The sequence below is a fragment of the Periplaneta americana genome, chromosome 15 (genome assembly GCF_040183065.1).
Source record: "Periplaneta americana isolate PAMFEO1 chromosome 15, P.americana_PAMFEO1_priV1, whole genome shotgun sequence".
Taxonomy (NCBI): domain Eukaryota; kingdom Metazoa; phylum Arthropoda; class Insecta; order Blattodea; family Blattidae; genus Periplaneta; species Periplaneta americana.
This window is the reverse complement of record NC_091131.1, coordinates 6,170,740-6,197,120: the sequence shown is the minus strand read 5'-3', so window position 1 is coordinate 6,197,120 and position 26,381 is coordinate 6,170,740. Positions and strand designations below refer to the sequence as shown.

At 36.4% G+C, this 26,381-nt stretch overlaps 1 protein-coding gene across 2 annotated transcripts in view; it reads left to right on the top strand.

Moving 5' to 3' along the window:
• The window catches only part of LOC138715806 (diacylglycerol lipase-beta-like), a 255,695-nt gene that overhangs the window by 146,741 nt on the left and 82,573 nt on the right, over positions 1 to 26,381 (top strand). The window lies entirely within an intron of this gene.

Here is a 26,381-nt window from a genome sequence, read left to right as displayed (position 1 = left end):
TCTCATTTACACCTTGGCCTCCCCAAAGGTCTTTTCCCTTCAGGTCTTCCAACTAACACTTTGTATGCATTTCTAGATTCACCCATACTTGCTGTCCTGCCCATCTCAAACGTCTGGATTTAATGTTCCTAATTATGTCAGGGTAAAGAATACAATGCGTGCAGTTCTGTGTTGTGCAACTTTCTCCATTCTCCTGTAACTTCATCCCTCTTAGCCCCAAATATTTTCCTAAGCACCTTATTCTAATAGAAATGTTAAAAGTGATTTTTATGTTGATATCTGTCCCAGAAATTGTAAAGAAATATGGTAACTTATTATAATTATACAAAGCTGTAACGGTCATTATACAGAGTTTCTTAAAATAAGACTTGCAGTGTTCCTTGGAACTAGCTTTAACATAGTTCAATACATAATATTTTCTGTACCTTTCAAATATTTTAAATACATATCACTACACATTCCCCGTAGCGAACTAAATCCTGAAACATAGTAAAATATACAAGTCATAAAACTTTCTCCGAGAGAACATTTCTCAGCCTGTACATTCAATAATTGACAGAAACTAATTTACCACATATTACATAATTTATATATTCTTCTCAAATTAATCTACAATTCAGTTTGTAACCAAATCTTGTGCCCAGATAACGTTAAAATCCTCTGTAATAAATCATGTTCGAAAATAGTTACGGTCCATAAAAGCTCCATACTATAGTCGCGACGCTGTTATTCCCGGCGTGACTCCTCCTCTTTGCTTACGTCTTAGGAAGTGCGGGCTCTATAAAGTCTAGGTAGGTAGTATCGTTCGCCATTTTGTTCTTTTGTTGCCTAGCTACCAGACGAGGAATCTATTTGCCACACCGTTAAACATTATCATGTCGTAGCTCCTATGATAATAAATCAAACGCACTGTAATTCAGCAAATAATTGAGCGGCAAATAACGTCCTCGTGTGCTTTCTGCGAACGCCAACGAAAGAGCCAAAATGGCGGGCGATTATATTAATTATTTATCGAGCCTTAGGAAATGCATAACGTCATCATCAGCCAATCACAAGACCCACACGTTTAAATGTAGCCGACCTGCAACGTGATTGGTTGCCGGAAATTAGAGCGACGGGACTGTAACAAGCAAACATTCTCATGAGGACAGATAAAAAAGAACTTATTTTTCTTCTTCCACCGTGTTAATAATATCAAAACAAGTGCTTATACAAATTTTGACCACTCGAGCGCAATTACGAAGGCCGTCCATAAAGTAAGTTTCCTTGGAGCCGTTTACAAAAGGAAAAGACAGTTTCATGAAAAGATTTATTGGAACAGATACAACAATTTATTGTTGAACTATTTTTCAACATGTTCTCCACCGGAATTGAGATTTTTGTCATATCATGGGATCAACTTTTGTATCTCTGTGTGATAGAAGCCTGCCGTCTGGGATCGGAACCCGTGCGTGAAAGCCATCTGCACCTCTCTGTTGATTCATCCCACAGTATAACAAATGTCTCAATTGCGGTGAGGAATATGTTGAAAAATAGGCCAATAATTGCTGTATCTCTTTGGGTAAATCTTTTCATGAAATTGTGTTACTTACTTTCTCGACGGCCCTCGTAATTACGCTCGAGTGGCCAAAATTTGTATAAACACTTGCTTTGACATTATTAACATCGTGGAGGAAAAACAATTAACTTTTTTATCTGCCCCCATGAGAATGTTTGTTTGTAAGATGTTAAAATAAACAGATTAGATATAACTGCAAGTTAGGACTACTGTAATATGTTGGACAAGTGGCCTGTAATCAAGTAGGCGTGAACTCCTTTAGTTTTGTTATTATTATTATTATTATTATTATTATTATTATTATTATTATTATTATCATTATCATTATCAGACCTCGGTGTATTAATTGACAATAAATTATATTTTCACAACCACATTGTTTATATTTATAACTATGCAAAAAGAATGTTAGGAATAATTCGGTCAATTACTTATTCGTTTTCAACACCTGACTCTCTTTTAATACTATACTATACATTAGTGAGATCGAAATTCGAGTATGCATCTGTAGTTTGGAACTCTATTACTAGTTCTGATTCGGCAAAACAGGAAAATATTCAAAGGAAATTTATTTCATTATGTTCGTACCGATTCCTGCCTAATAGCTCTGGGTATAACTATGATAAAAAATGCGAGCACTTTAAATGTCGAAGCCTGTATGCCAGACGTCATGATCTCGATTACTTATTCTTATGCAAGGTCCTTAAAAGTGACATTAATTGTCAATCTTTCTTAAACAGTGTCAGCCTTCGTATACCTATGAAGGACATGAGACATCACAAACTCTTCTATATTAGAAATTCTAAATCTTCCTCGCCGGGCTCCAGATGTATTAAACATGCTAACTTACATGTAGGCGATTTCGATCCATTCAATGTATACAAGTATTAGAATATGGCAATGTCTTTGCTAATACACAAATTGGTAGTAAGAATGAACTCCTTTCCCTAATACTTTATAGTTTTAATTCTTATAAATTAATTATTGTAATCTATGTTCTTTATTTTGTGTTAACTCAAGTATTTAATTTGTACCATAGTTGTTCATTTAATGTATTATTAATTGTATCACTGTGCTGGACTTTTATTGGCCAATGGCTGTTGTCCAGCACATAAATATAAATAAATAAATAAATTATTATTCCGAATACCTAGGGAGTAAATAATGCAATAGTACAGATTAATGATAAATTACAAGATTTTCACGGCCATAAAATATAACGTACCATCTTGTCGCGTGCCATTCTCAAGGATGTTTTTTGCTGAAAGTTTCGTAAGAGAAATGTGCTGTAATTTCTGCGTAATTTCTTCACACAATTGACTCCGATGCTTGCTCAATATCGCTGTTATTATCGTTCCAGTGGTTTGCGCTTGCTAGCGCTGCTTGCTGTCAATTAAGTCTGCTTCTGTTGTAAGAAAGTGTGCTGAGAATTTGTCTTCAAATTCACTACTTGAGGGAAAATGGTGGTTGACGAAAATGATCTGTGCGTTCGCTTGAATGTTAACACTAGAACTTGAATAAACTAGAGCACATTTATTATGCAAGCGGAGCCGAAATTACTTCAGTAGCGAGCTATTCTGTTGCTAATTTATGTTCGTTTCGTTACCCTACCACATTATACAATACGGTGCCTAAATACGATCTGAACAAACCGGATGTAGACCTACCTTCTTAGGGGAGGGACAGGAAGAGGTAAAACTGCAGACTTGAAGTCTGAACACATCTTGGAATGGGAGCATGTATTATGCATTCATCAGATTTACTCTTGTCTATGTATTCATCCTTTTAAGAAAGTATACAGGTGTTAAGAAACAAGCATTAAATATTTTGAGACATGATACTATTTTTTTTTATTTTATTGAGTTATTTTACGACGCTGTATCAACATCTAGGTTATTTAGCGTCTGAATGAAATGAAGGTGATAATGCCGGTGAAATGAATCCGGGCTCCAGCACGGAAAGTTACCCAGCATTTGCTCGTATTGGGTTGAGGGAAAACCTCGGATAAAAACCTCAACCAGATAACTTGCCCCGACCGGGATTCGAACCCGGGCTACCTGGTTTCGCGGCCAGACGCGCTGACCGTTACTCCACAGTTGTGAACCATGATACTATTTAACAAAACAAAAAAAAAAGTGTAATAAACATGCGTCCATACCTTTCGACATATGAGTACTTGTTAATGAACATCATAGGAAACGGTCGAAGTGATTTCTATTAAAAAAAGAGCATTCAATATTTGATACATGGCAGTATCATCAAAACAAGAAGAAAAGTGTAATAAACATGGGCAAAAAATTAAATTTTCTACGAAACGAGGGCTTTGAAATTGATGTTGTAAGAATAGCATACCTACCGTTTTTTTTTTCTTATTAGGTATACAGTATCGTGTAGAAAATTCAGTAAACAAAATGGTAACGAAGTGTGACTCCCTAAGACGTAGAGTAGAAGGATGAGTTACAATGAATGGAAATCACATTGAGCATCTGCTATGATGTTGATGAACAAGTACTCATATCTAGGAAAATATTAATTTTAGGACTCATATTATTAAACTTTTTTTTCTTCGGAATATGTATGGTAAGACTTTCCTGTGTTAAATTTCAACGTACCTCGTTTACATGTTTCGACCTATTTATGGGTCATCTTCAATTCTGAAGATAGGTCGAAACATGTAAACGAGGTACTTGAAATTTAACACAGGAAAGTCTTACCATACATATATTCCGAAGTGATACTGTTAAAAGTTGTGTAATCAAGATGTATTTTTTTTTCTTGTTGAGATGAATATTATTACCCCTCAAAATATTGATTTTTTTTTTAAACGTCGTGTATAGTGAATATTTTCTCGCTGTTACCTGAACAAAATGAGGCAACCCTATTCATTAGCTGGCGCTTGCAACATGTAGCTATCTGCTGCGACATTGTTTTGCAGTTATTACAATAGGTGTTTTGGCGTCAGTAGACATTTTGAAGATTGAGGTAGCATTATTATGTTACAAATACACAACAATAACTTGTTAAGCACCGGTAATTCCGTTTATGGACTGGAGTGATTTACATTCGTTTGTTACGTTTACAACCTGGCGACTTGCAATTAGCGTTCTGCGGTAAATATTTATTTTACAATGGGAAGTGAAAAAGTAATGGGTAATTTTTTCCCGGTCACATGGTTGTGAACAATGACTAGTATGATTTTGATCATACCGTTCATAACCATAACGTACTTTTGTGAGAGTAATGTCAACTGTTCAGCTCTCTCTTTCGTGATTTTATGTGAATTGAAAATGATTATTCCTTTGTCTGGCTTCACCAGGAAGAAATGTGAACGGTGATAAAATTGATTCACTCTGAAGACCTGAACCTTGCACAGACTGCTCGCAGGATAAGCAGCTTTTGTTTCTATAAGAGCTGTCTAGACCTATAGTTGGGTAGATGGCTTTTAAAATGGATGAATTTCTATTTGCATGCGTGTCAAATTTGATTGCATTGCAAACGAGTTGAATATTACAGCAGCTCAGCATTTTCAATCATCTGTGCGTCACTACAGTTTCGAAAATTCTGTACTCGTTGTAAAATTTCCACAAAAGGAAAATGATACGAGACGATTTTCTGAAACGTTCAATAGCTGTTGGTGTGACACGGGTCTATTACTTCGAACCAGAGAGTAAACGCCAAAGTTTAGTGTGCAAACATCCGTCATAGTCCTCCCCCCCCCCCAAAAAATACTGTGGAATAGTCGATGGTATTAATCTGGGATGTAGAAGGTCCAGTTAGGTCCATTTTACACCTTTAGATAAAACTGCAAATAGTGACAGCGACTATAAGAACGAAAGCCGGAAATAAAATTCAATAGGCACGGGACACTTTTCGAGGAACAGATATTGCTTTAGGAAAATTCATAATCTCATATGGCCAAAAAAACAGTGAAGTGCATTCAAAAAGAATGAAGAGGTACAGGTGTTGATTTAGATAATTAACCTACATTTGAAACGTGTCTGTAAAATTACAAGGTTTGATTAAGAGATGACCTAAATAGAAAGAAATGCAGGGGATCATTAGAAAAATAACCTGCATTTGAATATTATTTGTAAAATTACAATTTTCGATTAAGAGGTGGGCTAAGTACAAAGAAATAGAGGGGATCATGTAGAAAAATAACCTGCATTTGAATATTATTTGAAGAGTCCACTGCAAGAATGATGGATGTCACTTTCTTGTCGAAAATGAACCAAGACTGTCAATGCATAGCTTAAGACATATAGAATGTACATACAGAGTTATATGGCATTAACACTGATAGCACAGTCTACTATATACAGTCGCGAAGCTTGAGGTGATTTTTTGCAAATCGCGTGATAAAGCGCTCCAAGCGATTAGCAACTAGAAACAATAGACTGTCCACTTTGGACTGTGTCGTATTTCCATCGAGGGCTAGCTCGTTTCGTATTTCATATTGATGCTTGTGAAATGTTCGTTATTGGTTGTAATGAAAATGTTAATGGCTAAAATACAATAATTGGAATAATAATATTTTACTAGAGACGTAGAAAAATTAAGTTTGTTTTAACGAAATTTATTGATCACGTTTTATTTTCAATTCTGGTGGGATTGTTATTGCTTAGGCCTACTTTTTTTTTTCAAAGGATATATTTTTAATTATAGCTGTTAATTTTGTTGTTATTTTTATTTGTTACTTTACTAGAGACGTAGAAAAAGTCTGTTACAATAAAATTTATTGATCACGTTTTATTTCCAATTCTGGTGTGATTATTATTGCTTAACCTCATCCCACTTTGTTAACTACGTAAGCCTACACTACAAGTACCGGTACGTGTAAGTTACTCCAGTAATTCATATTTCCATTATTATTGTTGTAAAGGGAAATGCAAATTAATATTTATTGGTTTCATAGTTAATTATCGCTATAATCTTGAATGAGTGGAGCGATTATAGTAAATTTCAGTTCGTTTTGCACAAACAAAAATAATATTAACCTATTTCTTGCAGGTATCCTCGAGTTTATGGTGGAATTTAATATACTTCATGAAAATAATAAATTAACTTTATGCATTTAATATTTCAATAATGAAAGGAAGATGTTAATTTTTCCAAAAGAACACAACGAAAGTGTAACATATTTTATCGTCTACTAGGAGAGAGATGTGCGATAATGAGGCGATAGTAGCGATCCTAGTAGTGGGCAACTACCCATGTTTGCATTTTTAGAACATATTGAGCTTTGCGACTGTATATAGTAGACTGTGCTGATAGTCAATGTCCAGTAATGATCGGAAAATCACAGTTAAGCTTTGAGCGCTAAGCATTTCAAACTTTCAATTGCTTCTCCTGCAAAATGTATTCCAAATGACATCCATCATTCTTGCAGTGGACTCTTCATTTGTAAAATTACAGTTTTCGATTAAGAGGTGGACTAAGTACAAAGATATAATCATGTAGAAAATAATCTCTGTTGCTATCTTGTAAATAAAGTGATAAGATTTGATACCTTCAACGCCCTCTTTTTTTATTTTCCCTATTACAGTAGAACGTCTCGTTTAGGCACAGTGATGACGTAAACAAAGTGGAGGTAACGCTTGGGGGGGGGGGAGGACGAGCCGTGCGATAAACACGAGGAATGCACAAGGTTTTAGTTACAATATTTATGGCGGAGCATTAATTGGAATAATATACTGGTCTGAAGTGACAACACTATTTCCTAAACATAATTATCCCTTCTCAAAGTTCAATTTATTCAGATACAGCACAGTAATTATTTGAACGTTGATGATCTATACATTTATCTGACTATCGAGAACAGTGTAACTATATTACAGTAACTTAGTAAAAGAAATGAACCAGTTTTAAATATGCAGCCACTACCTTACAACACTGTGTAAAACTGCAAATGATCACGTGTCCTGTCTAGCTTCTGGTTTGTTCCATTTATGTGTTGCACTTCTGTATAACGCAGTGGAAGTTATGTTTGATATTTCCAAAAAAAAAAAAATAAATAAATAAACTCTGCAGGTTACTGCAGCTGCTCTGTTGATGTACTTGAGTAACAATGATTTGCATCACATCCAGTTTACACTTGTTCATATTTTTTTTTCTTCGCGTATTAGCTTATTATACAAGCATGAGGTGAATAAATTTTTTACGTTGTCCTGGAATATTAAATACAGTACCTGTTGTAGACTGTAAAATGAGTTATGTGTCAATTACTGGACCTTGTGACGTGCTTCAACTTCAGAAGGCTTCTGGCACTGGGTATCTATACCTCGTTCCACAATGTCTGACAGGCAATGTAAATATTGCCACAGAAAGAGAGAAGGATAATTGCTATTGAATCAATAGCAGAGGTCTTATTCCACGCTTATCTTGAAGTTGGGCGGTCTGAAGCGTTCTACCCCCGCCCAACTTCAAGATAAGCGTGGACCTCTGCCATTGGCTGAACAGTAATTATACATCTCTCCTCCTATCCTCTATCGCCTGTCAAACATTATGGAACGAAGTATAGTTCTCGCTGTATATCCACTTAGCGTTTTTTATAAACAGTTTTGTACATTATCTTTCTGGCATCCTTATGTTCGAGACGGACTCACTAAAAGCAAGGATTTCCACGCCTACCCTTTCGTTGAAGTCTCGTACAAAAAAAGATACGATCACATTTAGGCCGTGTTGTAAAATGAATGGTTGCACAAAACTGAAGTGAATCACTGTGCAGTACGTGCTCGTTGAACATTGTGAACTACTTTTGCTTCATAAAAAGCTTCGTTACCATAGCAACACTTATTCGCCGTGAGATGACGTTTCTCTTTTGTATAGCTATAAATACATACAGTTGTTAGGCGTGAAGAATGTAATGACTAGGTTTATCATATTAAACTACTGACTACATGGAACAGTGTGCTGCAATGACGTATTATATTGGATAATCGAGTGGCTGCACTGTGTAGACATGAACGTAGGAGGATTGCATTTCGTTTGCTTTGTTCTCCTTTGTTAATCGTTAAGGGTCGTTGAAGACATGTTGCATGCCCTTGAAAATAAATAATAATGCATAAGGTGCAATTTTTAGACATTTATGAAACTAATTTTTCTTTGAAATCCTCGTTATGTTTTCGGCCTTGCTTAACCATAACCTTTATAATTAGGCAGAGCCAGTTTGTAATGCTCTGTAATCTCCAGTGTGGTATTACCAGTGTCATAAGGTACCGTCACACGTCGCTGGGTAACTTTTCCACTGAAGCTGCAAAAAGCCACTGGTCGTGTTCGCACACAGCCCAAAATTGCTTTGTGCTGTGCAACCAGAGAGCTGCAGAAGTTGCGGCAAGAGATTACAAACCTGCCCACTCAAGGCGCTATACAGGGTGATTCAGTAAAATTAAATAGGAGCTAAGGGATGCAAAACATTTTGAGATGGGACCTTCGGGTCTGCGAAGTCAGATTAAGGAGATATGAGCTTAAGGGGACAGGATGGTATTTTTGGTGAAAAATGAGTAAATTAAAAAAAAATCTTTAAAATGCTCTGTGATATGTGTGGAATGCATAGCATAACATTTTGTGGGTATTTGTGCCCTTATCGGATGTTGAGACGTCATTTTTAAACTTCCTGCGCTATGGATTTTTATATCACTCGCCCGCTTTTATTGTTGTTTCCGGTAAATTAAATTAAAAAAAAAAATCTTTAAAATACCCTTTGATATGTGTGGAATGTATAGCATAACATTTTGTGGGTATTTGTGCCCTTATCGGATGTTGAATCGCCATTTTTAAACTTCCTGCGTTATGGATTTTTAAATCACTCGCCCACTTTTATTGTTGTTTCCGGTAAATTAAATTTTAAAAAAATTTTCTTTAAAATACCCTTTGATATGTGTGGGATGTATAGCATAACATTTTGTGGGTATTTGTGCCCTTATCGGATGTTGAATCGCCATTTTTAAACTTCCTGCGCTATGGATTTTTAAATCACTCGCCCACTTTTATTGTTGTTTCCGGTAAATTAAATTTAAAAAAAAAATTCTTTAAATACCCTTTGATATGTGTGGAATGTATAGCATAACATTTTGTGGGTATTTATGCCCTTATCGGATGTTGAGTCGCCATTTTTAAACTTCCTGTGCTATGGATTTTTAAGTCACTCGCCCACTTTTATTGTTGTTTCCGGCAAATTAAATTAATTTTTTTTTCTTTAAAATACCCTTTGATGTGTGGAATGCATTGCTTAACATTTTGTGGGTATTTGTGCCCTTATCGGATGTTGAGACGTCATTTTTAAACTTCCTGCGCTATGGATTTTTAAATCACACGCCCGCTTTTCTCGGTTTCCAGTAACTTCATTTATTTTTTTTTTTTTTTTTTTTTTTTTTTTTTTTTTTTTTTTTTTTGCTGCATTGCCAGACAAAAATGGATATAATTTCTGAACTGTTAAAGATACATGCATGAAATTTAGAACACACATTCTTTAGACTATTAGGAAACTTTTCTCTGTAACAGAATTTTTTAAATTGATTTCATTTTAAAAATACGTCCGTTTGTTTGCAAGAAAGGAAATCAGAAAATTGTTATTAAATTTTAATTGTTTATTTTACAAACGTAGGGACTAATATCAAAATTCTGTTACAGACAATTTGTAGAACATGCTTTTGCAAATACATTGCAAAAAACTGTTTGAATCTATCTTTAAAAACGGTTTAGATATATCGGTTTTAGTACAATCCTGCATTGGGTATATATATATATTTTTTTCAAATTTGGGCCCCCAAATAATTTTTTTCAAAATATTTTTATTTGGTTGAGTTGCCACAGCTATGAGCTCTCTACATACAGAAAATTAATATTTTACACCAAATAGGAAAGAAGTTTTAAAAAATATCATCCTCTCCCCTTAAACATTCTATCGCTATCGTTTTATTATCTACATTTATTACAGCAGAACCCCGCTAATCCGATATTTCGGATAATCCGAACTTGCCAAAAAGAAAAGGAGATAAAGAAAAAGAGGAGATAAATGGGGGGGAGAGTATTTGGAGTTAAATTCAATTTAACGTTACAGTATTTAAAAGAAACTAAAAATGTACAATATAAGTACAATTTACTTTGCCAATAATGAATTAATACTATTATGGTAATTCTGGGAGCGGATGAGGCGTGGGAAATGCTTGCCTTACTGTCTCTCGTTTAATCCGAAATTTTGATATTCAGAACAGGCTCCGGTCCCAATTAGTTCAGACTGGCGGAGTTCTGCTGTGTTTACACTACTTACTTTTACTACTTACATTTATTTACAATTATTACATACTTTTATTTATACTTCTTACTTCATCATCATCATCATCATCATCATCATCTTCACTACACGGAGTAGGCAATATTGCCTGTTCCGGCTTCACAGTTTATCCTTCCATCGTCCCTTAGGTCGTCCTACGTCTCTTCTTCCAGTCGCTTTGTAATTTAATAAGAGTTTTGGTAGTCTGGTGTCCTCCATTCTATTTATATGTTGGAACCATCTATCTCTATGTTCCTTTATTCTTCCATTCATGCTAAAGGTGTGTAGTTCTTCTCTGATATCTTCATTTCGAAAGCGATCAGATCTTGTACATCCTTTTGTTCTCCTTAAAAATGTCATTTCAGCACTTTGTATTTTATTTTGAATTCTTTTTGTGTTTACCCAAGTTTCTGATCCATAAAGAAGAAGAGGAGTAGCCATTGTTTTATAAAATTTAATTCTGGTATCTTTCCTTGTTTTATTCTTTAATGTCCGATGGATAGTGCCGCACGTCATTTGAAATTTTGATATTTTTTTGTTTAACATCATCTTCAGATCTATTTCTTGTATTTATGTCACAACCCAGATAGCTAAAATTTTCAACTTGTTCTAACGATCTTCCTTCTAAAATAATCTTAGAACGTATTTGTGATTTTCCCCAAAATGCTAAAATTTTAGTTTTCTCTGTAGAAATTATAAAATCATATTCTTGAGAAATAATATTTAAATAATACAAAGATCTCTATAGATCATCTTCATTATTTTGAATAATGACCACGTCGTCAGCATATAATAAAATATTCACATTTGTATTAAAATTTACTTTTATTCCTGGATTTGCTAAAATTTTCCACTTCTGTATTAGATCATTAATATAAATATTGAACAAAGTAGGTGACAATGTACACCCTTGTCTGACACCTCTATTTATAAAAATGTCTTGAGTTTTATTTCTACCGGTGTTTATTATGATTTTTGAGTTTATACTTCTTACTTACATTTGCATTTTAAAATTTTGTACCTCAGAACAGGTACTCGAAATGATAACGATCAACATTTACTATTTACCTCTATGTATATACATGGTCAACCGTAAATAATGTCATAAATTTCATGGGGTTATTCCTTGACATATTTCAAACAAAAGAGTTTAATACAAATTTGCTCGGTTTTGCTTCATTTCCTACATAAAACTTGTTTTATATGAAACATTTCATAGCATGTTTTGAGAAAGCCGTTGATTTAATGGCAATATGCTCAGTCAGTTTTAAAGAGCTCTTTATTATAATAATAAATTATTGAAATAATTTTAGTTTTGTCTTTTAAATATGCAGAAATTTGTGGACATTTCTGTATATTGGACATCTTGACTTGTAACATTTCTATATACTGCACATTTTGACTTCTGGACATTTTGACTTTAACATTTCTATATATTGGACGTTTTGACTTCTGGATATTTCTATATATTGGACATTTTGACGTGTAACATTTTTATATATTGGTCATTTTGACTCGTAACTTTTCTATATATATTGGTCATAATGACTTGTAACATTTCTATATATATATATATATATATATATATATATATATATATATATATATATATATATTGGTCATATTGACTTGTAACATTTCTATATATTGGACGTTTTGACTTCTGGATATTTCTATATATTGGACATTTTGACATGTAACATTTCTATATATTGGTCATATTGACTTGTAACATTTCTATATATATATATATATATATATATATATATATACATATATATATATATATATATATTGGTCATATTGACTTTAACATTTCTATATATTGGACGTTTTGACTTCTGGATATTTCTATATATTGGACATTTTGACGTGTAACATTTTTATATATTGGTCATATTTTGACTCGTAACATTTCTATATATATTGGTCATAATGACTTGTAACATTTCTATATATATATATATATATATATATATATATATATATATTGGTCATATTGACTTGTAACATTTCTATATATTGGACGTTTTGACTTCTGGATATTTCTATATATTGGACATTTTGACATGTAACATTTCTATATATTGGTCATATTGACTTTAACATTTCTATATATTGGACGTTTTGACTTCTGGATATTTCTATATATTGGACATTTTGACATGTAACATTTCTATATATTGGTCATATTGACTTGTAACATTTCTATATATTGGACATTTTGACTTGTGGATATTTCTATATATTGGACATTTTGACTTGTGGACATTTCTATATATTGGGCTTTTTGACTTGTGGACATTTCTGTATATTGGTCATTTTGACTTGTGGACATTTGTATATATATATATATCGGTCATTTTGACTTGTGGACATTTCTATATATTGAACATTTTGACTTGTGGACATTTCTATATATTGGACATTTTGACTTGTGGACATTTCTATATATTGGACATTTTGACTTGTGGACATTTCTGTATATTGGTCATTTTGACTTGTGGACATTTATATATATCGGTCATTTTGACTTGTGGACATGTCTGTATATTGGACATTTTGACTTGTGGACATTTCTATATATTGGTCATTTTGACTTGTGGACATTTCTATATATTGGACATTTTGACTTGTGGACATTTCTGTATATTGGTCATTTTGACTTGTGGACATTTCTATATATTGGTTATTTTGACTTGTGGACATTTCTATATATTGGACATTTTGACTTGTGGACATTTCTGTATATTGGTCATTTTGATTTGTGGACATTTCTATATATTGGTCATTTTGACTTGTGGACATTTCTATATATTGGACATTTTGACTTGTGGACATTTCTGTATATTGGTCATTTTGACTTGTGGACATTTCTATATATTGGATATTTTGACGAGTTGGCCTTATTTTATTTGATGTTTTAGTTGTGGACATTTTTGTAGTGGGCTTTCTGTATATTAGACCTTGTCCTGTGGACGAATTGACCTGGAATGGTCTATATCTAACTTAGAATCTTACAGCTTGATATGAAACAACGGGACTTGCCCTTATTAGATGAATGCAACTCATAATGCACTCGGTGCTGACGTCATAGTGGAAACCAGTAAGAGCGATGGCTCCCATCTTTGTTTACATCAAGAACAAACTTACGAGAAACGACCTTAGCAAGCCGTGGAGTGACTGACAACGCACGAGCATTCCCACATTGCAGAAGTTTGGATGTGAACATTGCGACAGGTTAGCGAGGTGCCTCAACCATTGAAATGTCACACGCCGGGCGCGCTTCGCTACCCCACACACGCAATAGCATAGCACCGTCCGTGTGAGTTGGCACGCCCCATGCAGCTTGTGGGCGAAATGATCCCAAGCCTTTGAACTTTCCGACTGGATGCCCTGGGTTCCAGCTCACGAACAGGGACCATGAAGAAATGACGACCCGTAAGGTGGATTGCTTGTATGGCCTGCGGGCCTCTGTTCCACTTACCCCTTGACCGGACAGCGGCCAATATCACTTCCGCTCTTAATCGCCTCGCATATTACCCGTGTCATTGTGTTGGTGTTGTACAGCCACCGACAGAAGGGAATCACCAACATAAAAGTCACCGAAACAATCACCACCACAATGATAATAACGTTCACCACCACCAACACTACCTTCACCACCACCACTACCACCTTCACCACCACCACCTTCGCCACCACCACCACCTTCAACACCACCATCACTACCACCACCATCTTCACCACCATCACCACCACCACTTTCACCACCACCACCACCTTCACCACTACCACCACCATCACCACCTTCACCACCACCATCACTACCACCACCATCTTCACCACCACCACCTTTACCACCACCAACACCTTCACCACCATCACCACCACTTTCACCACCACCACCTTCACCACCATCACCACTTTCACCACCACCATCACTACCACCACCACCTTTACCACCACCACCACCTTCACCACCATCACCACCACTTTCACCACCACCACCACCTCCACCACCTTCACCACCACCACCACCTTCACCACTACCATCACCATCACCACCTTCACCACCACCATCACTACCACCACCACCTTCACCACCACCACCTTTACCAGCACCACCACATTCACCACCACCACCTCCACTACCTGAACCACCACCACCTTCACCACCATCTCCACCACCTTAACCACCATCACCACCACCACCATCTCCACCACATTAACCACCATCACCACCACCACCACCATCACCACCTTCACCACCAACTCCACCACCTTAACCACCATCACCACCTTCACCACCACCACCACCTCAACCACCACCATCACCACCTTCACCATCACCATCACTACCACCACCACCTTCACCACCACCTCCACCACCATCACTTCCACCACCACCTCACCACCATCACCACCATCACCACCTTCACCACCACCTCAACCACCACCACCACCATCACCACCACCATCACTACCACCACCACCTTCACCACCATCACCACCACCACTACCATCACCACCTTCACCAACACCACCTCAACCACCACCACCACCAACTTCACCACCATCACTACCACCACCACCTCCACTACCTGAACCACCATCACCACCACCACCATCTCCACCACCTTAACCACCATCACCATCACTACCACCACCATCTCCACCACCTTAACCACCATCACCACCACCACCATCTCCACCACCTTAACCACCATCACCACCACCATCTCCACCACCTTAACCACCATCACCACCACCACCATCTCCACCACCTTAACCACCATCTCCACCACCTTAACCACCATCACCACCACCACCATCTCCACCACCTTAACCACCATCACCAACATCACCATCACCACCACCTTAACCACCATCACCACCACCACCATCTCCACCACCTTAACCACCATCACCACCACTTTAACCACCATCACCATCACCATCTCCACCACCTTAACCACCATCACCACCACCACCATCTCCACCATCTTAACCACCATCACCACCATCACCATCTCCACCACCTTAACCACCATCACCACCACCACCATCTCCACCACCTTAACTACCACCACCACCACCATCTCTACCACCTTAACCACCATCACCACCATCACCATCTCCACCATCTTAACCACCATCACCACCACCACCATCTCCACCACCTTAACCACCATCACCACCATCACCAGCTCCACCACCTTAACCACCATCACCACCACCACCATCTCCACCACCTTAACCACCATCACCACCACCATCTCCACCATCACCACCACCACCATCTCCACCACCTTAACCACCATCACCACCACCACCATCACCACCATCACCAACACCTTAACCACCATCACCACCACCACCACCATCTCCACCACCTTAACCACCATCACCACCACCATCTCCACCACCTTAACCACCATCACCACCTTCACCACCATCACTACCACCTTTACCACCACCTCCACCACCATCACTTCCACCACCACCACCTTCACCACCATCTCCACCACCATCACTTCCACCACCACCACCTTCACCACCATCACCACCACCATCACCACCTTCACCACCACCACCTCAACCACCACCACCACCTTCACCACCATCACCACCACCATCACTACCACCACCACCACCTCCACCACCACCACCTTCACCACCACCACCTTTACCACCATTACCACCACCATCACCACCACCACCACTATTACCACCACCACTACTACCATCACCACCACCACCATTACAATTTTCATTTCATTTCATTTATTGTATTCCATAGATCTTACATTAGGCCTACCAATGAAGGTTTAAGATGTGGAACAAGTCAAAATTTTACAAGATTACAATTTCAATTTTTTACAATTTTTTAGCGAGATGTAGTGAGATGAGGTGAAGCCATCACTATAAGAACAACGATCACTACTAAAACAAAAAAAAAAAAAACAATTTTTAGTCTGAAATCTGTACTCTTTCGCCGAATAAACAAGGGCATGGCTAATTCATTTAATAAAATCGACTCCGAATAATAATGGAAGACAGAAGCACTTCGCTTGTTAGATGCACGCGCGTCGTCCGCTACAGTAAAAACTCCAGATCATAATTCTTAATTTTGTAGCCATCTGGGAAAAAGTACAGCCTTACTCATAACCATGTCGTCAGAACTTTCTTCAACAGACATTGCTTACTTAGAATCCGGTGCATCTGGGCAACGTGAAGATGATAAATTTTATGACTCTAGAAAAGAGAGATTCTGAGCTGCTGCACACTTGTCTGTTCTTTCACATCTTTCACTTTCTCTCCAAATGTGTATTGTTTAACAAATTGAAAACTGAGCAGAGGCCAGTACACAGAGTTCAACTACTGGCGGTATGATGGTGCATTTTATTGTAGACCAGGCATGGCAATTGATGCCCACAGGAGCAAGCGCGCGCTTTAGAGCCCAGGAGAGCCTGAGCTCTTTACAGCGGAAAGGAAAGAGACTGACGAAAGAGGTGGTATATGCCGCTTGGTCGAGCTATATTCAGGGATGCCAGCACTGATTCAATAGATAAAGGGAAGAGAACTTATTAAAACTGTATCCATGGTAATTTTTAGATTTGCCTGAGAAGTATAAGTGCATTATAAGAATGTAAGTTTTAATTTTAATGCTCATTTGTCACAAGTTTGATTTTTTTTTTTTATTGAAAAGAAATATTTTCTCAACTTTTCGTATAGAAAAGTAAAATTTTCAGGTGTAGGCCTATTTATTTAGTAGCCTTACAGAATGTTTTCGTAAATCTGATGTACCGTATATACGTATTACTGAAGATAGTGTATTGAACATTTGAAAATATTCGCATGGAAGTTGTTTGTAAGGAAATGAATTAACAAAGCAACTACTGTTACATCATAAGCAAAAGATACGTGACCATGTGTTGTAAAAATGTCAGCTCTATAGCTTCAGCAGATTTCGAGAAAATAATTTAATATTCTGATGATAAGAAGTTGCTCACAAATACCACCTTAAAAGCATAATGCGATAAGAGTTTTGTTATGTAATATTAGTTACACTTAAAACAGATACAGTACCTAGGTAACTTTGCTTTGTACTGTAATATTGTTTTGATTAGTTTATTGATTACTTTTGTAAGGCTAAAGTTACCATCAATATCAATTCCAACTTATCATGTCATACTCAATCTCTTTCTTTGGAATATCACTTTCTTTATGAATGATGTGTTTCATCCACTTAATACAGTATAATATTATACTACTATGGAATTTAAGTGAATATTCCTTCTTAACTCTCTATTATGTTATTAAGATTTAAAACACAAGTGCAATATTAAGAAATCAGTGTTAATACTTTTGTTTTACAGACAATATAGATGATATCAAACAGAAAGAAGCCATATAAAAATAACGACATAAAATTTCACGTTCCGTTAGAAGTTTTTGCACCACTGTTTTCTTAATCCAACAGGTTGCTTATTCATATACACAACCCTTCCTCTTTCCATACTTAGAGCTTCCTGCCCGCACACGACGTCAAGGTCAGAAAACTGCGCTTGCTTTGGCATCACTGTTGTAGACGAACAGGTTTAATCGTTTGTATTTTTGTATTCCCATAGAGTCTCATTAGCTTTTATGTGTCTGTATTACTTGAGCAATGCAGACAGAGCTGTAGTGCATGACTGCAAGTTTCCACCCAGTAACCTAGCAACAATTCTTTGCAAGCGATTGTATAATCTTTGTGTTTAGCTTAGTAGGCACTTGTTTTATATGACACTCCTGTTGCAACTCCTTGTGTTAACCTTGTGAACTAGATACATCCCATCCTGCGCAAGCATAAAGTACAACAACTAGTAGCATCTTAAACGTTATTGCAGTAGTTTAACGGGGTACTTCAAATAAAATTCAGATCTCAATACGTTGAAGGTCAACTTGTTCCTTATTCAGTGCATAAATGACTTATGCACAAAAGAAGAGTCAAAGGCTGCTTTAAATTATGTTCCAGATCAGAAAACACGAACATGTGCAACAATCTACAGGGTGATTCAGTAAAAGCGTGTAAAAATTGAACAATAGAAGATGCTCTATAGAACTTTTTGAAGTAGGGTACTTGGTGTCTGCGAAGTCAGGTTAGAAGATACTACATTATGTCTATCGGCATGGCTTACTGTTTTCCATATTACCTATTTATTTCCATGTATTTACACTTATTATTTACATTTATTTACAATTATTATTTACATTTTCATTGCATTTATTACTTACTTACTTACTAACTTACTGGCTTTTAAGGAACCCGGAGGTTCATTGCCGCCCTCACATAGGCCCGCCATTGGTCCCTATCCTGAGCAAGATTAATCCAGTCTCTATCATCATATCCCACCTCCCTCAAATCCATTTAATATTATCTTCCCACCTACATCTCGGCCTCCCCAAAGGTCTTTTCCCCTCTGGCCTCCCAACTAACACTCTATATGCATTTCTGGATTCGAGCATACGTGCTACATGCCCTGCCCATCTCAAACGTCTGGATTTAATGTTCCTAATTATGTCAGGTGAAGGATATAATGCGTGCAGTTCTGCGTTGTGTAACTTTCTCCATTCTCCTGTAACTTCATCCCTTTTAGCCCCAAATATTTTCCTAAGAACCTTATTCTCAAAAACCCTCAATCTCTGTTCCTCTCTCAAAGTGAGAGTCAAAGTTTCACAGCCATACAGAACAACCGGTAATATAACGGTTTTATAAATTCTAACTTTCAGATTTTTTGACAGCAGACTGGATGACAATAGCTTCTCAACCGAATAATAACAGGCATTTCCCTTATTTATTCTGCGTTTAATTTCCTCCCGAGTGTCATTTATATTTGTTACTGTTGCTCCAAGATATTTGAATTTTTCATTGCATTTATTATTTACATTTACTTTTGAACGGGTTACATCAGCTGTGTGTATCTGCGGATGACGTCAATATGTTAGAAGAAAATCCACAAACTATTGGAAAAACACGGGAATTTTAGTTGAAGCAAGTAAAGAGATAGGTTTGGAAGCAAATTCCGAAAAAAACAAAGTGGCCTATATGATTATGTCTCGTAACCAGAACATAGTACAACATGAGAATATAAAAATTGGGAATTTATCCTTTCAGAAGATGTAAAAATTAAAGTAACTTGGAACAACAGTAACAAATATCAGTGACACTCGGGAGGAAATTAAACGTAGAATAAATACAGGAAATCCCTGTTATTATTCGGTTGAGAAGCTTTTGTCATCTAGTCTGCTCCCGAAAAAGCTGAAAGTTAGAATTTATAAAACAGTTATATTACCGGTTGTTCTGTATGGTTGTGAAACTTGGACACTAACTTTGAGAGAGAAACAGAGGTTAAGGGTGTTCGAAAATAAGGTGCTTAGGAAAATATTTGGGACTAAGAAGGATGAAGTTACAGGAGAATGGAGAAAGTTACACAACACAGAACTGCACGCATTGTATTCTTCACCTGACATAACGCGGGCTTAGAATGACAAGATTCTATTTCACATTTTTAGCAAAATTGAGAATTTTGTTGCATTGAATTCTGCTACTTCACAGCTATCTACCATATAAATAATATGCTGATATCTCAATTATTGTTCGTGATAAAGTTAGTTTGAAAAGGTTCTAATCTGCTTTGACTTTATTAACAACCGAACTTTTAAAATGTTCTCCTGTAAAATTTACTGAACACTAGATAGAACCTTGTCATTCTGAACCCTCGATAATTAGGAACATTAAATCCAGATGTTTGAGATGGTCAAGGCATGTATGGGTGAAACTAGAAATGCATATAGAGTGTTAGTTGGAAAACCTGAGGTGACGAGACCTTTGGGGAGACCGAGACGTAGATGGAGGCTAATATTAAAATGAATGTGAGGAAGGTGGGATATGATGGTAGGGACTGGATTGATTTTGCTCAGGATAGGGATCGATTACGGGCTTTTGTGAGGGCGGCAATGAACATCCGGATTCCTTGAAAGCCATTTGTAAAGAAGTGAGTATTTACATGTATTTATATTTTTTAAATATTTTTCATATCATTTACAAATCTCATTTAACAACGTACTGAGCCTCGGGCGTGGGTTCGAGTCCCGCTTAGGCTGATTATCTGGTTGAGATTTTCCGAGGTTTTCCGCAACTGTAAGGCGAGTGTCAGGTAATCTGTGGCGAATTCTCGGCTTCATCTCGCCACATACCATCTCGCTATCACCAATCCTATCGACGCTAAATTATCCAGTAGTTGATACAGCGTCGTTTAATAACCAACTAAAAGAACACCGTACTCTACGTACTATGATTAGCTCTTCGGACAGGATGATATGAAAGGGTCTGTCGTTGACTCATATCATGTTTTGCAATGTGACAATGCAAATACGATGGATAGAACCACACTGTGGACGATAGGTCAACAAAATATAATGGATTGCCTGAATGTAAATAATAATTGTAAGTATTAAGTGTAAATTTAAATGTAGATATTAAATGTAAATAACAGAGGTAAATACTAATTTAATATTAGCGTCCGTCGTTTCGAGAACCTGCTGTGAGGTACAAAATGATATATTTGTAACTTCAGTAAATTCCACTCATATCATTACTACATTTCATTCACAGTTTTCTGCCGAAGGGAAAGCCTTTCACTGCAAACCCAGCATTATTCAGTCTTTCCTATTTTCTGCTTTCCTCTTAGTCTCCGCATACGATCCGTATATCTTAATGTCTATCATCTGATATCTTCTTCTGCCCCGAACTCTTCTCCCGTTCACCATTCTTTCCAGTGCATCCTTCAGTAGGCAGTTTCTTCTCAGCCAGTGACCCAGCCAATTCTCTTTTCTCTTCCTGATCAGTTTCAGCATTATTCTTTCTTCGCCCACTCTTCCTAGCACAACTTAATTTCTTATTCTGTCTGTCCATTTCACACGCTCCATTCTTCCCCATATCCACATTTCAAATGCTATTAGCCGTTTCTCTTCACTTCGTCGTAATGTCCATGTTTCTGCCCCATACAATGGCACACTCACACGGAGCACTTCACTAGTCTCTTCCTTAGTTCTTTTGCCAGAGGTCCGCAGAAGATGCTCCTTTTTCTATTAAAAGCTTCCTTGGTCATTGCTATCCTCCTTTTGACTTCCTGGCAGCAGCTCATGTTACTGCTTATAGTGCACCCCAAGTATTTGAAGCTGTCCACTTGCTCTACTGCCTTATTTCGCATTCGTAAGTTTACCCTCTTTTCTTTTCTTCTTCTTCCGATAATCATGATCTTCGTCTTGTTTGCATTTACTATATCTTCATCCCATACTGCTCTCAGCTGTCATTTAGCTCCAGTAACATATTAAGTATACAACTTTGACGTGTTCATATCGCTGTTAAATCCATTATATGTTCATTATTAAATTACGATATTGAACCTTGGAGTCAATCTTGTTATGTGCCGTTAACACAAACTATGTTAATTTTATGTGGTTGCTAGGTTACTAAATCGCATTGATAATGAAATCAGCATAAGAAAATCGCTGTTAAATTCATTTTATGTGTATTATTAATTACAATTGAACCTTAGAGTCAGTCTTGTTATGCGGCGTTAACACAATCTATGTTAACTATATGTGGTTGCTAGGATACGAAATTGTGATAATACTAAAACTGACATAAGCAAATCGCTGTTAAGTTCATTTTATGTGCATTATTAATTACAATTGAACCTTAGAGTCAGTCTTGTTATATGGCGTTAACACAATCTATGTTAACTATAGTGGTTGCTAGGATACGAAATCGTGATAATACTGAAACTGACATAAGCAAATCGCTGTTAAGTTCATTTTATGTGCATTATTAATTACAATTGAACCTTAGAGTCAGTCTTGTTACGTGGCGTTAACACAATCTATGTTAACTATATGTGGTTGCTAGGATACGAAATCGTGATAATACTAAAACTGACAGAAGGAAATCTCTGTTAAGTTCATTTTATGTGCATTATTAATTACAAGTGAACCTTAGAGTCAGTCTTGTTATGTGGCGTTAACACAATCTATGTTAACTATATGTGGTTGCTAGGATACGAAAAAGACCAGGTCATGTTGTGATGTTTTGTAGGTACAATATGAATGGTTAGTATCAGGCTCCGACCGCCTTATTCCTGTGCAGATAGCAGTTTTGTTTTGGCTCGGCCCATCGATAGCTAATTCCTGCTTTCACTTTCGCACTTTCTCCGGTCGCTTTCACTCTTATTAACACAAGGTCACGAGGAGTCGTTTACCACGCTGTGCGCATTCCGGAAGCTTGGGCCCGGTCCAGTGCCATCTACAGGTGCTTTGTGAGGTGTCGTTATTGCCATCTACAGCTGTATTGTGTGACTATACGCGAGCCTTTAGTTAAGTATGTGTAGACATGTAGAAGAAAGTAGTGTGCGTGCGTAAATATGAACAGCGACGTGAATAGGCTTGGACTGATTTTTCGTTGTCCCAGTTCTGCAAGTCTTCAGTTGAAAACAGACTGGACATCGTTTGTCAAAACAAGTAAGAGCAACAAATGACGAAATGAGAACACATCGCTTGCTTAGATGATTCCATTAGCCAACCTAGTGCATTACTGTCTGATTTTTTTATTATAGGGTCATTCCATATCAAATCAACAAGGCGCTCAACCCGACCGACTCAGATTTCTTTCAAAATTTGAGGGTTTGTTTTACCTGCCGCGCTAACTAAAACTGCCGAGTTTCATATGTCCTGTGCTTTTCGTTTTCTGTCAGTGGCGTTTCAAACATGAAGAAAAATCACATTTTTGTAAGCACGCCACTTCAATTAAAATTATATATCTCAACAATGTCTCCAGATAAATTTACAAAAATTGGGTGATACGTTCTTAATATGTGATAGTTTTTATTGATTATATTGTTTTCTGCATGTATTCAATTACACTAAAAAAACATGGTGAAACAATTTTCATATATTCATATTTAAAAATGCGGGGGTTCTATTTTAATGAAAAAAATATATAGTACGCCTCAATTAGTGATATAATGAACTGATAAGTTTCAACTTGGAATCATCATAGGTTACAAAGATAAAAATTATTATGTCACTGCAAGCGTAAGCTAACCGTGTAAGTCGCGATAATTATGTCCCACACATTCGTTCTATTTAATTATATTTGATCATATTCTTGAATGTCGCTATGTAATTTAACATGTAGTACATAATTCGAATGTTTTAAATTATTATCTGAAATCAATTATTGTCACATGGATTTTGTTAAACTTGAAGTTCTGTAAGAAATGTTACCTTTCATTGCTGAGATGAAATAGCCTGATCATCTTTCCAGACAGGATGCTGCGTTGTTTCAGCTGCATTTTGAAACTGCTTAGCAGTTTATATATATATATATATATATATATATATATATATATATATATATAATTTGAACTGGTAATGGAAATTACGGGAAAACGGCTGAACGGATTTTAATAAATGACTCCTCATTTTGAAGCTTGGAACCCAAAGTTTTTCAGAAAGATAGTAGTTTTCAGTGAAATGTCAATTTTCCTACATCATTTTCCTATTTTTCAAAATCCATCTGTCGTCAGTTTTGATAAATATGGATTTTCAGAATAAAACAAAACACACACTACGATAAACAATATTACACGAAGGCCATGATCTGCAGGATATATTTGCTGATATATTTAGAGTTCAGATGGGGTATAAAAATAATTTACAGGTCTGATTCTCTGGTCTGTAGTTTTCCGAGTACAGCTGTGTATTGGATATTAAGAACTACGAAACTTAAGAATGTTTGATGAGATTATTACCATTAAAAATGAAATATTATTATAGTTAATGCCACTAATTACACACATTAATGCTATATTGATGATATGAAAGTGAAACCTTTTGAGGTTTTATATAAGTAGACGCAGAAAAAGAATATTTTAAATTAGATCTTTATTTCTATAATTTACTGAGTAACAGCTATATATATTGTTACTGAAAACTATAAAACTTACGTAAGGTAAAAATATTGTTATTAAAAATGAAATATTTTTATAGTTATTAGTCACGTGATGTGGGTTTTTTCACATATTTAATGGCAGTGTGATGTAGATATTTATATGTGTAATTCTCTAATTTTCCTAGGTAGTAATAAGTCATGCTTCCTATTTTAGCTGCGTCTTAAAACTTAATCAAAATTAATTTCATATTTCTTTGGTTTAATCGAACCTTACATTTTCTTAACTCTCACCTACAATCCGCAATGACCTGAAATAGCTACTGCATTACTCCCACATGAAAAATTCCCTGATCGTCCTGACATTGTTACTTGCGTTTTCGCATTGAAACTCAAGAACTGAAGATGGAAAAGTATTTGGTATAAAAAGCATTCAGAGGGAGTATGTTTCACTATTATCGAAGCAAATAACTTCCAAAATGTCTGGTATTCTTCATTGGAAATAAATTAGAAAAATTTTAATTTGAACTTCTAATGAACTTAGTTTGTAGCATTTGCTGCACAAGCCACTAGTCAATTATAAAACATGAAATTAATGCATTTTGGGCGAAATCTGTAATTCAATAACCCCAGTCTTCTGTTTCCTAATTCCTTCTTTAACCGCTAGATGACAACATCTGCAAGTCTATCGTGCTATCAAAAAGGAGTGCGTTATATGGCAGTAAAAATTTTTAATAGCCTCCTTATGGATATAAAAAATCAAACTCAAAACATAAGATTATTTAGGGCCAAATTAAAGAAGTACCAAATTTCTCACGTCTTCTATTCTGTAGGTGAATTCATGACATTCAACAACGCTTCATGAATATTTCTGTCTTGTATTAAATATCGAGACTAACCCCTTGTGTTGTACTAGTACAGCCGTGGCGAAAATATGATCGTGCGCCGAGCCACTGTGTAACCTGCAACGTGCATAGCACTTATGGAGGGAGACGGACACCCGAAGGGGAAGTGAAACAACTGTCTGACTCATTAACGGATTTTCATTTTCCTTACGTCAAACACTTAAATATAATTTTATACAGTATGAGGTTACAAACTAATGTTTCGTACGTGTAACGAAGAAACAAGTGAATAAGAAAACATAGAACACATTATCACAACCTAAAATTAACTGTCTTCGGAATATCTCTGCGAAAGAGTTTCAGAATCAGGAATTATGTCACTTACTGCCAGTCGTAGTTGATCACGAAGGTATTTGTCTGTCAGTCGTGATCTAAATTTGGTTTTTACTATTGTCATTGTTGAAAATAATTTTTCACAAACGTAAATTGTAGCGAACATGGCTTCAACAGAGCCAGCGAAAGAACGAAGCTTCGGATATTTTATTTTTTGGCAAAGATATGAAAAGATCAACATTTGTCAAGTCCTTACATCTAGCTTTCATTTAACATCACATAGTAAATCAGTCAGCTAACCGCATTATTCGTACATCTGCTGAAAAGGGATCGACGAACAGAGATGATGATGATGATGATGATGATAATAATAATAAT